General features: G+C 41.8%; 1 protein-coding gene across 1 annotated transcript in view; it reads left to right on the top strand.

The window, feature by feature from the left end:
• The window catches only part of TMEM117 (transmembrane protein 117), a 498,555-nt gene that overhangs the window by 21,198 nt on the left and 464,572 nt on the right, over nucleotides 1-12,785 (top strand). The window lies entirely within an intron of this gene.

Raw genomic sequence — 12,785 nt, 5'->3', positions numbered from 1 at the left:
GGACTTCAATGCATTTTTATAAACTTGAGGAGATGTAGCCTCTTCTGGGTATGAAATTGATATTCAGTATTTTGAACTTCTCTATGGGCACCCAAAATTCAGTCCCTGTTGCTTATGTGTATATTTGCTAAAGCACAAATGTGGGTTGGCTTCTATGAAACACCAGCTTCAGGAAAATACTTAGCTTTGTGTGAGCCCAGATAACCACCCAACACCCATATCTAAATAAGGTTTTTCTCTCTTTCTTTCTTTCTTTCTTTCTTTCTTTCTTTCTTTCTTTCTTTCTTTCTTTCTTTCTTTCTTTCTCTTTCTTTCTTTCTTTCTTTCTTTCTTTCTTTCTTTCTTTCTCTTTTCTTTTCTTTTCTTTTCTTTTCTTTTCTTTCTTCATGAGATACACACAGAGAGAGAGGCAGAGACATAGGCAGCCGGAGAAGAAGGCTCCCTGTGGGGAGCCTGATGCAGGATTAGATCCTGGGATGGGGGATCATGCCCTGAGCCCAAGGCAGTTCTCCCATCACTGAGCAACCCAGGTGTCCCCCCCCCTTTTTTTTAAAGATTTTTCACTTCAGTAATCTTTGCCCCCAATGTGGGGCTCAAACTCACAACCCTAAGATCAAGAGTCTCAGGCTCTAATGACTAAGCCAGCCAGGTCCCCTGAGATTTTCCTTTTCTTGCTGTTAAATCTTTTTTTTTTTTTGTATATTTTTCTATTGGAGTTCAATTTGCCAATATATAGCATAACATCTAGTGCTCATCCCATCAAGTGCCCCACTCAGTGCCCGTCACCCAGTCACCCCGTCCCCCTACCCCCTCCCTTTCCACCACCCCTTGTTCCTTTCCCAGAGTTAGGTGTCTCTCATGTTCCGTCACCCTCACTGATATTTCCTACTCATTTTCTCTCCTTTCCCCTTTATTCCCTTTTGTTATTTTTTATATTCCCCAAAAGAGCGAGACCATGTAATGTTTGTCCTTCTCCGTTGACTTATTTCACTCAGCATAATACCCTACAGTTCTATCCACATCGAAGCAAATGGTGGGTATTTGTCGTTTCTAATGGCTGAGTAATATTCCATTGTATACATTCTTGCTGTTAAATCTTGCAGAAAAACTCTCAAGGATTAATAAAACTTCTGTTTTGCAGACTTAAATAAATTCATGATTAGCGCTTTTTCTGTAATGATGTAACATGGGTCAATGATGGGACAAAATTAATGTTAATAGTTTTATAGGTAGCTGTAGCTCAGTATTTATGACTGTTGTACGTCTAAGAAGCCCTTTAACTTTTCCCATTATGTTTCACAAATATTTTAGGAAAAAATTATAGGTTATCATGATAGTTTAGAATTAAGGAAATTTTTTTTAAGTTCTCTACATGTATCTCACTTAAAGGTAGTACACCGATTTTGGAACAAGGGATTCATACACAAAGAAACCTGTGGGTTCAACAGAGCAGATCACAAATTAATATAAAGTGATATACAAGTAAAATGCCACTAAAACAAGTGGTAAAATTTATTTTCATAGTAATCTTGTTATATTACATGTTACTCTTGTGAATCCTTCCATATCTCTAGACAAAACTTGTGGTTCAGTACTCTGTGTCCTCATAAAAATACTTATTCTTTAGTTTCTATACTGTAGTATGATGATGGTATGTTTAACTGTCTTTTTCTCTATAGGATAATCAAGGATGATGTTCTCCTAGCTATTCCTTTGATAGAGGGCAAATGATTGTTGAAAGGATGAATGAAATATTGCTTGAAGCGCCAATTCATGGAAATTCAAAAATACTTTTTCTCTACAGAAAATTCTACTTAATAGCAGTAATTCTGATAATGTTAGACCTATTGTTAGACCTATTCTACAAACTGAATCCACATAATATTTTTAAGAGATCCTGAGTAAAAGTCATGGAACCAGAGGGTGTGATGACATTTTTCTATTAAAAGACTGAAAAAGTATAGGGATTTTATTGTAAAAATGTGGGGTCTTTCACTAGCACTGGTATTCACTGGAATGAAAGTTAAAGATATATTAAGAAGGAAATAGATGTGTCAGGATATATCAGATATAATACTTAAACTATTTCATTTAATCCTCACGGTGCTCCAGAAGGTATATATCATCAACCAAGTATTTCAGATGAGGTTATCTGTCTCAGAGTGTGTAGCAAAGCAGGATTTGTACCCAGACTCTTAAAACTACCTTCTTTCCATTACACTACGCATCTACTCAAGGTAAAAGATAAGATGATCAGAAAAGGGGCAGCCTGGGTGGCTCAGCGGTTTAGCACTGCCTTTGGCCCAGGGCCTGCTCCTGGAGACCCTGGATTGAGTCGAGCTTGCTTCTCCCTGCATGGAGCCTGCTTCTCCCTCTGCCTGTATCTCTGCTTCTCTTTGTGTGTCTTTCAGGAATAAATAAATAAAATCTTTAAAAATAATTTGAAAATAATTTTTAAAAAAAGATGATCAGAAAAGGATAGCCGCATTCTTTTAGGTAAGGCTGAAAACTATATCAAAAAAATTATGTGAGTCAAAAAACATTTTTTTTGTATGCCCATAGTGAGTTAATTGGAGTACCTTCCAAATCAATTGAAATGCTAATTTTCAGTTGTTTTCCTGTTATTGCAGATAAGAAACATTCTGTGCCAGCTTTGTTGTTTTAAGTAACAAATTACTTACATTAATATACACATTCTCAGAGCACTAAAATGCTAAGAAATAGATGCAAAAGTCTAGCATTGATTTTTCAGAAATAGTGATCAGCCCATTAGCTAAGGTTTGTGGATATAGGGGAAACAGAACAGACGTGAGGGAGTTCATTCTTACAGGGAGGAACAAGCTTTTCAAATTCCTCTCATCAATAAAGTCCATCAAATTCACATTTAGAATCCAGCCCTCCACAGACCTAGGGAAACATTCTGGTTAAACAAGCCTGTGCTGCTCCCTCCCAGAAAAAGGGCGATTTCACTGAGGTGTGAGGAGCTTGCTGGAGATCATTCTGGGGAACCCTGGTGTCCGGCTGAGATGTGGTTGAAGAATGTAGATGGAATGCAGAAGTGTCAGTGTCAGTGCTAGATGTCACGTTGACAGAGCTGAGTGCTGCTCCAGGCAGCTGCACCAGTTCTCTCCATATGCCCTGAGATACTGGTCACCACGGCTCTAAGAATCACAGGATAAAACCAGCAGACAAACTGGGGTCTGTTTCACATGGTTTCCCCAAACTATGTGCCATGCTGAGGGGGACTTTGGGATTGTTAAGAAAAAAACTACAGGCCCACGATGGAGCCAGCCACTTTTACCAGGCTGAGCCACCAAATTGGGGCTTAATACTTAACCTGATTGTAGTTTTCAGCCTCTCCCTGAAATATGGTCTTCGGTGGTTGGTTAGGAATTTTCTGGTCAGCACCAATGGGGTAATGTGTCATATAGGCCCTCTCCATCCTCCTCCTCCAAAGGAAGAGGAGCTAATACACTCAGGAAAACCCCCTGTCTTTACTACCAAGGGAAGGTGACCTTGCCTGGAATAATGCTTTTCTTTTGCTAATAACTTGCCCTGCCCTCCTTCCTATAAAAACCTTCCATTTTGTATAACTCCTGGGAACTCCCTTCTACCTGCAGATGGAATGCTATCTAATTCTCGAATTGCTTGATAAAGCCAATTAGATCTTCAGATTTACTCCAGTTGGATTTTTGTTCTGTAACAGGATCCGTGACAAGAGAGGCTGGTGTGGAGACTGGGATGCAGGGTGGGTGTGAGGGAAGCCGAGACAATAAAGCCCCATGATAGTGTGCATTAGAGGCTGTGGCCTGGTGGGTAACCTAGAGATCTGCAAAAGGCCTTGTTGGAGGAGCCATTTGCCATTCAAGAATGTAGGCCTACCAAGGCCAGTTCTTCAAATTTTCATAAGAAGTGACAAGTTGAATTTTTTAAAAATGTGAAATGTACTGGTTTCAAAATATTCACAACTAAGTTAAAGTATTAAAGTAGTGAGAGAGTCAGAGAAAATAATCCACAGACCAAACTGCCTCCCTGCCTCCCCACTCTGTTTGGAAGCTTTGGTGTAGGGCAGCTATTTGGGATTCTGGAGGGAAAGGGCCTACCTCATTCCCTCTTTGAGATACCAATTTCCTTGGCCTGGGATGGGCCCCAAGCATCAGATTATCCTAATGTGAAGTCTAGGTTGAACCCTACCGAGTAAGTGGTATGAAGTGACTGGATACCAAGTACCCCAGGGCCATATCAACAGGGCTTCCCCAGCCTTTTCTCCTATGTGCGTCTCACACAACGTTATCTGTAGAGTCATAACATCAAAAGTTCCCTCTACCCGTGTTTCTCTGACCTACATGTGTGTAGTTATCACTCAGGAGCTTATTAAAATGGAGGCTACTAATTTCCACTGCAGGAGATTCTGATTCAGTGAGTGGATTCTGAAATTTGCTCTTAACACCCACCTTAGTTTACTGTAACACAGATGGTCTGGAGACCACACTTCAGAAACACTGACTCATCATGGATGCTGTGACTGGCACATCTGTTATTTCAGCTCTAACTTCTTGCCTAACTTCTAGATCTATAGTTACAGCTATGTACCGTTAAGGAAATTTCTACCATCTTTACCTGGATCTCTCAAATTTATTGTCTGCATCCAAAGTGTTACTGTCCTTCAAAGCCTGCACACAGACTTATATTTCTATATTTCTTATCTCATCGAAATTTATCATCATCCACTTAATTGCCCAAGCTAGAGATTGGCATTAGCACCTTTGGTGGGTGGGGACTGGCTTGGAGTATGCAGCGGGTACCAGCATGCCTTACCAAGTAGCTGCTTTCTTATCCAAGTCTTGCCATGTCTGTGTCGTTGTTTTACCCTAGGCTTTCTAATCCAGTTCTTCTGGGACAAACCAATAATAACAAGAGCCTGATTTACTGAGGTTGGCTCTGTGTCAGGCCCTCTTCTAAGTGTTTCACATGTATTAGTCCAATTTTTCGTGAAGCCATTGAATCCCCTGTTGTGCTCTGGCAGCTCAGTATCTCCTGAAGCTGGATCTCTCCTCCATATTTCCAATTGTCTCTGGGACATCTGCTTCAGAATCAATAGTGTCATCTTCTAGAAATGATACTACCCATCTAACTGCAAACTCCAGGGTCTAGGATCCCTGCTATTGTTTTCTGCTCATGATTCCAGGGATATTGAGGTTGCCCAACTTGGAATCACTTTGAACCTATTTCCTTAGCTATGGTAAGTCGGGTTGTTGCCTACCCTAAAACAATAGAACGCTTCTGTCAGAAGGGCATTTGGAGATTGTCTGGTTCTATTTCCCTACTTTATAGATTTGGAAATTGAGGCCTAGAACCATAAAGTGATTGGCTAAAGGTAAGGGAGGAGTGTGGGTTAGAACTGGGGATCAAACCTAAGTTTTCTGTTTGCAAGTCCATTGCTGGAATGCAAGCCCCGTCTTAGCAGATCTACATGGCCCTGGAATTTTTGTCTGTTTATTTCCTGTCTGTGCTTCCTAGACTAGGGTGCAGTAACTGCGAATGACTACACCACGGATGTATCAATCTGTGGCTGGCTGGCAATGCAATGACCAGAATACCCTTTGACATCAAGAACTATGGTTATAATTGTAGGATGAAAATGTTGAATGCAGTACATGTACTATTTAGCACCCCTCGCAAAGATACAATGGAGGCAATAGATAGAAAGTTGTGACAGCAAGAGCTAGCCTAATTATTCTGTCCAAATGTCCCATGAAAGAAGCTCATCTTGGCCACTCTTTCTAAAATTTTGACCCATATATTTTTTTGATTCTGTAATTCTACCTACTTTCTTCATAAAACATCTCATCGTCTAAAATTCTATCATGATAAATTTTGTGTTTACCATCTAAATACTCATAGATTAATCTCCATGAGAGCAGGGGCTTTGTGTTTTTCATCACCGTAAGGCCAGCACTTGGAAGTGTCTGACACAGAAGAGCTTCCTGAAAACGATGGTTTTACATTTTGGAATGGAAGCTTCAATAACAGGCAACACCTTGCCATTTGGAGGCCTGATATATACTTCCACAAAGAGAAGCAAAATAAAGACCCAGTGCTGTGCAAGGCTGGAGTCAGGATGCAAGAGATTTGGAAAACACCATTGGAAGGGATATTTATAAAAAATAATCTTTATCTTAAGTAAATGACTTCTCCTGGGTTCTTTGATCCTATATTGATGGAATAACCCACTATTGTAGGTAGAATTATTACATTTAGACAGGGGATACTTGCTTATTTACAAATGTAAATGGAGTAGATTGAACAGTGTCCCCACAAAATTCATGTCCACCCAGTACTTCAGAATCTTTTTTTTTTTTTTTTTTAAGATTTATTCATGAGAGACACACAGAGAGAGGCAGACACATAGGCAGAGGGAGAAGCAGGCTCCTTGCAGGAAGCCCAAAGTGGAACTCCATCCCTGGGCCCTGGGATCACGAACTGAGCCGAAGGCAGATGCTCAGAGCCACTCAGGTGCCCCAAACTTCAGAATTTGATTTGATTTGGGAAATAGGGTCTTTGTAGATACAACTAATTAAGGATCTTGAGACGAAATCACCCTGGGTGTGAGGTGAGTCCTAACTCTGATGACTGGTGTCTATAAGAAAAGGGAGATGGAAATTTTAACACACAGAGACACAGAAGAGAAGGTGATGTGAAGGTGGGTGCAAAGATTGGAGTGAGGCATCTTTACGCTGAGGAACACCAGGAGCCACCAGCAGCTGGGAGAGGAAAGGAAGTCTTCTCTTCCAGAGCCCTCAGAGCATGGCCCTGTTGACACTGGGATTTCAGACTTCTGGCCCCCAGAACTGTGAGAAAATACATTTCTGTTGCCATAAGCTACTACTGTTTGTGGCAATTTGTTATGGAAGCAAGAAACAAATACGGTGAGTACAGGAGATATTTGCTTACTCGTGGAAGGGAGGATGTGTGGATCCTACCATAGATAAATTACCTCACAATACTGCAAAGTTAAGGATTGTGACACCTAACACCTATGAGGGCTAACTTGGAGCAGATGATGGATGCTGTCTGTGAAACTCAGTTTTCTAAATGACACCCTAAGACTCAGAGGAATGGGCGAAGCAGGCCTCCAAGTTGAGTGGCCACCATGGAGGAGGCGACCCCAACAGTGAAAGAAAGCCTTCCAAGTCCCTTCTTTATTTCTTCCTACAAACTAGGGAGGTGGAAGGTGGGGAGATTTGCTCCCTCTAGCCCATGAGCGAGGCAGGGAGATCAGCCCTTCCAGTCTGGGGGCGGGTGGGCAGGGTGAGGCTTACTGTTTCTCATTTCATGGGTACCTGAAAATATGACCGATATCTTCAAATACAACAGTAAATCATTTTCATTTCTTATACTTTAAAATTCCTGGCGCCAAGTATTTCTTTTCCCTTCCCTTTACTGTCCCTCATCCTGTCTCCCTGCCCCCACCCCCTTACTGCTAAAAGGGCTGGAACTGAGGAGTCCCTTCTCAACACCCTAGCTTTCTCTACTTCCCCGAATGCCACATTTCATGGTCCTGTGACTACCTGCCCCTGCGAAGGGACCAGAGAATTCCTGCCTCTCCCCCTTTCCCAGGCTGCTTTTCTTTAGCCCCTCTCACTACTTTCTCTGCTCCCATCTTCCCTGTCTTCCTCTCCCTCTTCAGCATTTAGTTTTGCCAACCTCTAGGGAAGGAGCACTGTTCTGGGTTGTCCCATTTGCCTGTTTCCCTTTTCTGCTTGTCTAAATTCTCCTTATCCTTCAGTGTTTGTCTCAAGCTTCTTCTTCCATCTGGTCTTCTAGAGCAACTCCTAAGGACAGTTTTAGCTCTCCTTTACAAATTTTTATAGCCCTTACGGTCAGTTATATGCATTTGGCCCCAATCATACATCCCTTGTATTATTATTGATGGTGATTAGAAGATACTTCTTGTCTGCTCATTTAGATCATGAGTTTCCTGAGGAAGCAGACACACTGTATTTATCTTTGAAACCTCAGCATCTTGCAGTGCTTTGATGGTCTAGGTGCTCTGGATATGCTTATTGATTAGGTGGCGTATTTGGTACTTCTAGATGAAATCAGGAGCTCTGGAAGGCCAATAAATTTTTGTGTTCCCTGGAATCAAGCCTCCTCCCTTTGGGCGAGGTCTGTCAAACTGGTCTAAGTGGGTCTGTTGGAAACTTGAAGAAGGAAAAAGACCATTTGTTTTAGGAGAAACCAAGCAGGAAGAAAAGAAAGGTCAGCTCAAAACTGCCCAAAGGCAAATATGCCATTTGAAACCAGTAGTCACATTCCTGCGGATGAAGTCATCACTAGTCACAATCAATCACTACTGCCTGGAAGGGGGCATTGGTCAGTTTTTAGGGCCTCTGTGTACGTAGGAGTGGGCTGTGGGGCAGCGGAGAAAGTAAGGAGGAACTGAAGGGAGTGGTCAAGTAAACAATTGCCCCTCTCCCTCCTCATAAGAGGAAGGGTTCTTCGAAGGAACAACTATTGCATTTATGAAGATTCTTAGGACCGTGTATGAATCAGGGGTGATGCTGACCACCAAACAGGTGACGGCTCTACTTCTGCTATGACTGCTAGCTCGCCCTCTCTTTGCATGACTCCCTTGCTTTAAAAACTGTACATAAAAATCTCTTTGTCCAGCCACTTGCAGGATAAAGGAAAGGCTAGGTGAATTGGGCCTTTGAAACTAGTGAAAGAAACTATGGGACACGTAGAATATTAGCAGGGCAGAGAGGAAATGAATGACAATGATAATACAAAGAACATTTATGGAGAACTTAACATGGACAGACCATGTTAAAAAATGTTAAAAAAAATCTAACAAATATTAAAAGTGTAATGCACATTAGTTAATCCCTCTAACAACCTTTGAGGCATGTGCCATTACTGTAGAGAGAGGTTAAGTAATTTGCTCACTATCGCATTGCCACTATGTACATGGTTGGACCAGGATTCCAGAGCTCGGGCTCTAATATTTCAAGTAGTAGACATGCGATGAGCATCTTTTCCCAAGAAAAATTCAGGACATAGGACTAAAATATATTAGTGCATATTGAGTACAATAGAACTAGACATTTGCAATTAGGATTCTTGAGGGACATGCTGGCGGTAAAGTCACAGGCCTTTAAATACCAAAAAGAAATTATGTTCAAATTTCTGTTCTTGCATCCTTGGCAATAAGGAAATTATGCTGTTTATATTTGGAGTGTGCAATTAGCATTGTCCTGATTGACCTATTGGAAGTTAAAAATAGTTTTGCTTAGAGTCCACCAAATCACTAATGAAAGTGTTTCCTGATAGACTTGCTAGAGATTACTGATGCTTCTTGGCTATAGCTTCCCTTTGCCATTTAGAGAGGATGTAGTTTGGCCATAATCAACGTTTTTACCAATTTTTGAAATGCATATTGAGCTTGTCTTTTTCTTCTTTAAAAACACAGAGTGTAACTGTATCACTAACCTACTGGGATATGTGTGGTGAACTGAGACATATTGTCTCATGTGGTTACTTCTGATTTCTGCACTTTGGGGTCAGATTTTACAAAGGAATTATATGTAAACAAGACACTTTTTAAAGCCCGTCTACAAGGTTGACTTTGTATGTGGAGGTGGAGTAGACAGATGGTAGATAGTGTGATCTGAGAGTTTCCTATCACTGTCCTGACACTGAAGCTATGGCAAATTTGCTGATCTCATCTGTGGAAAAGAAATGGGGAAAAAAATGGTTTGGGTTACAGTATGGATGGGTTGAGTGGGAGATCTGAAGCTCTGCCATCTTGGTTTCTTCCTGAGGCTTCTATCTATACCATTTCTAAGAGTACTGGCCAACACTAGAGAAAAGGTTAATGTCTGTGAGTAAGCAATCACCCTCTGTGTACCAGACCAACAGATTTTGGCCATGAGAAAAGTTTTCTTGGAACATTAATGGGAAGGAAGAATGACCTTTTTTTTTTTTTTTTTAAGATTTTATTTATTTATTCATGAGAGACACAGAGAGAGAGGCAGAGACACAGGCAGAGGGAGAAGCAGGCTCCATGCAGGGAGCCTGATGTGGGACTCGATCCCGGAGTCTCCAGGATCAGGCCCTGGGCTGAAGGCAGCGCTAAACCGCTGAGCCACCCGGGTTGCCCCAGGAAGAATGATCTTTATGGACCACCTATCATGTACTTGACACTGTATAGGTATCTTACACACATTAGGGCATTTTATATCTCCCAGCAGGTCTGTGTGGTCACGCCTGCGATGGAAAGTAACTGGAGAATGGGGAGCACGATAGCCTAATCCTAAGTAGATCTGACTTTGTACAGGCCAAATGACCTTTGTTGGAACCCCTGAGTCCATATCCAGATCTAACATCTTACCACTTTAATGGGGCAGAAAGGGAGATCTAGAGATTCTTATTGAAATTTTATAGTAGTTGTAGCTAGGGTTGTAATGGAACAGAATTCACACCAACACCAATAATCCCTATTTTTGGGTCTCCTAACTGTAAAACCCACATCCCTTTCCTGGTACATGAGGAGGAAGTATAAGATAATGTGGATTAGCAAGTCATACTGTGGGCCTTCTGATCCTTACTCCACCTCTCTGGCTAGTTATGAAGTCTTCACATGTCTCTTTTCTGGAAGGCAAACATGGAAGTGATACTAATAACATCAATCCCCAGATCTACTGCAGAGATGAAACATTTTGATACATGGAATGGGCCTGGGAGATAGCAAGCCTTCAATAAGGTGAACTTTTATCACTACATGTTATTGTGACAAAGATTAAGTGTAGAGGCTGTTCCCCTGCCTGGTCTGTAGGTAGGGCTGGACTGGAGATCCTTGTTGGCTCAAAAAGCAAAGGGCACAATCTTCTTGGTCAGTGGCAAAAGGGAGCACGTATATTGAAGAAAATCTTGGTCATTTCAACATTTTGTCCCAGAGAGTTGTATTCTTTAAACCTTGAGGTCTCTCAACTAAGAGCAAATAGTAAACACTGGTTGAGCTTACTCTTAAATTATTATTAAAGAGAGTGAGATCATATGTTAAGAAGACAGGGATTCAGGGGATTCCTGGGTGGCTCAGCGGTTTAGTGCCTGCCTTTGGCCCAGGGCGTGATCCTGGGGTCCCGGGATCGAGTCCCACAACGGGCTCCCTACTTGGAGCCTGCTTCTCCCTCTGCTTGTGTCTCTGCCTCTGTGTGTGTGTGTGTGTGTGTGTGTGTGTCTGGTGGGTAAATAAATAAAATCTTAAAAAAAAAAAAAAAAGAAGACCGGATCCAAAGGTAGGGAAAACAAGTCACCATGTAACCGAGGACAGGCATTTCAGTTTTAATTAACTGAAGTCCATTCTAGCAGACACCATATAAGTCCACTAATTGTGGAGCGAGTGCTATCTCTCAAGTAGACAAAAGAGAAGCTGCTTATTAATATGTGCCCACTATCCTCTGAAACACAGTATGTCTTACAGACTTCTGATGACGGAAAAGGGCCTCTGTTTTGTTTTAAGTTTTTCTTTTTTTGGGGGGGGAGCGGGATGTGTTAACAAGCCACACACATCAGCATTATGCTGCATAATTTGTGAAGCTTTCATACTTTCCAGTTTCAACTGACTGAAGACTCCTTGCTTTAAATGAAGATACAAGGAAAATATAGCACACGGAACCCATGTTAGACAGTTACACAGTTTAATAGTCCTTTGGAAATTAATCCTGATTATAATTACAAAAACGGTAGGCTCTAATAATCTCTGGAATTAATCTACTCTTTACTGAGCCATTACTATAGTTCACTACATTCGGTGTTGAGGATGCAACAGCCGAGTACGATTTGTGTCTCTCCCTTCAAAAGAGTTCATGGCTTAGTGGGGGAGGAAAAGGCATTGCCAAAAGTACAGCCAATATAAGAAGTGTCATCGTAGCACATGCAAAGGGCTAGCACAGGAAACAGCTCTGTCTGGGAAAGCTTGTGAAAGCTTCACTAAGGAGAATCTTAACAAGCTAAGAATTCCACAAGATCATCACAAACTACAGTACAGTAGCTCCACGTGGAATAAATTCTTAGAAGATAGAACAGAGGTCAAAGCTAGTGAGAAGCATGGCAGTGAACTCCCAGCTGTGTCCCTGTAGTTAAGCTACGCTGCAGGACTTGGGAGTGGCCTTCTCTGCCCCATCTCAAAATCTGCTGACATCTCAGCTCTCCCTCTTGCTACCCAGGCACTCCTGAATCATGCTGCCATCGGGAGGGAGGCTATTTTTCTCCTCAGAAGTTTGCTACCGTAGGCATATGGGAATGATCCCATTTTCCATCTGACTATTCCAACTAGTGATCACTCCCACTAGCACAGAGTATCCATACACTGGACAGCAGCTTTCAATACTCTACAAGCAGCTGGTAAAGTGAGACAGCAGTTGTTCTTAGGGATGGAAGGATTTTAGTGTAGGTGCTGCCGAAGCCAGCACTAGGGATGGAAGGAAACAAAGGCCCACACACCGTGGAAGAGACGTTGCATCGGAAGCAAAGGGAATTGGCCGAATGTGGTCAAAGTTCCTCCTCTGCCATGCTGCAGAGAAATCATTTAAGCACTGCAGAATGAGAGGCTCCTGAGAGCTTCAAACTTCAAAAATGCTAAAGGTTGCACAGTGTGTGTGTATGTGTATATATATGCATGTGTAGTATATGCATGTGTACCTGTATTTGTCCATTTCTAAGTGTATGAGTCTCTGTGTGTGCTTATAGATCTGGGGGTAAATGTGTGGATATATTTGCGT

Source organism: Canis lupus, chromosome 27, assembly GCF_003254725.2.
Source record: "Canis lupus dingo isolate Sandy chromosome 27, ASM325472v2, whole genome shotgun sequence".
In the NCBI taxonomy this organism is placed as follows: domain Eukaryota; kingdom Metazoa; phylum Chordata; class Mammalia; order Carnivora; family Canidae; genus Canis; species Canis lupus.
Note: the sequence above shows the minus strand (reverse complement) of the source record. Positions and strands in the feature narration are given on the sequence as shown.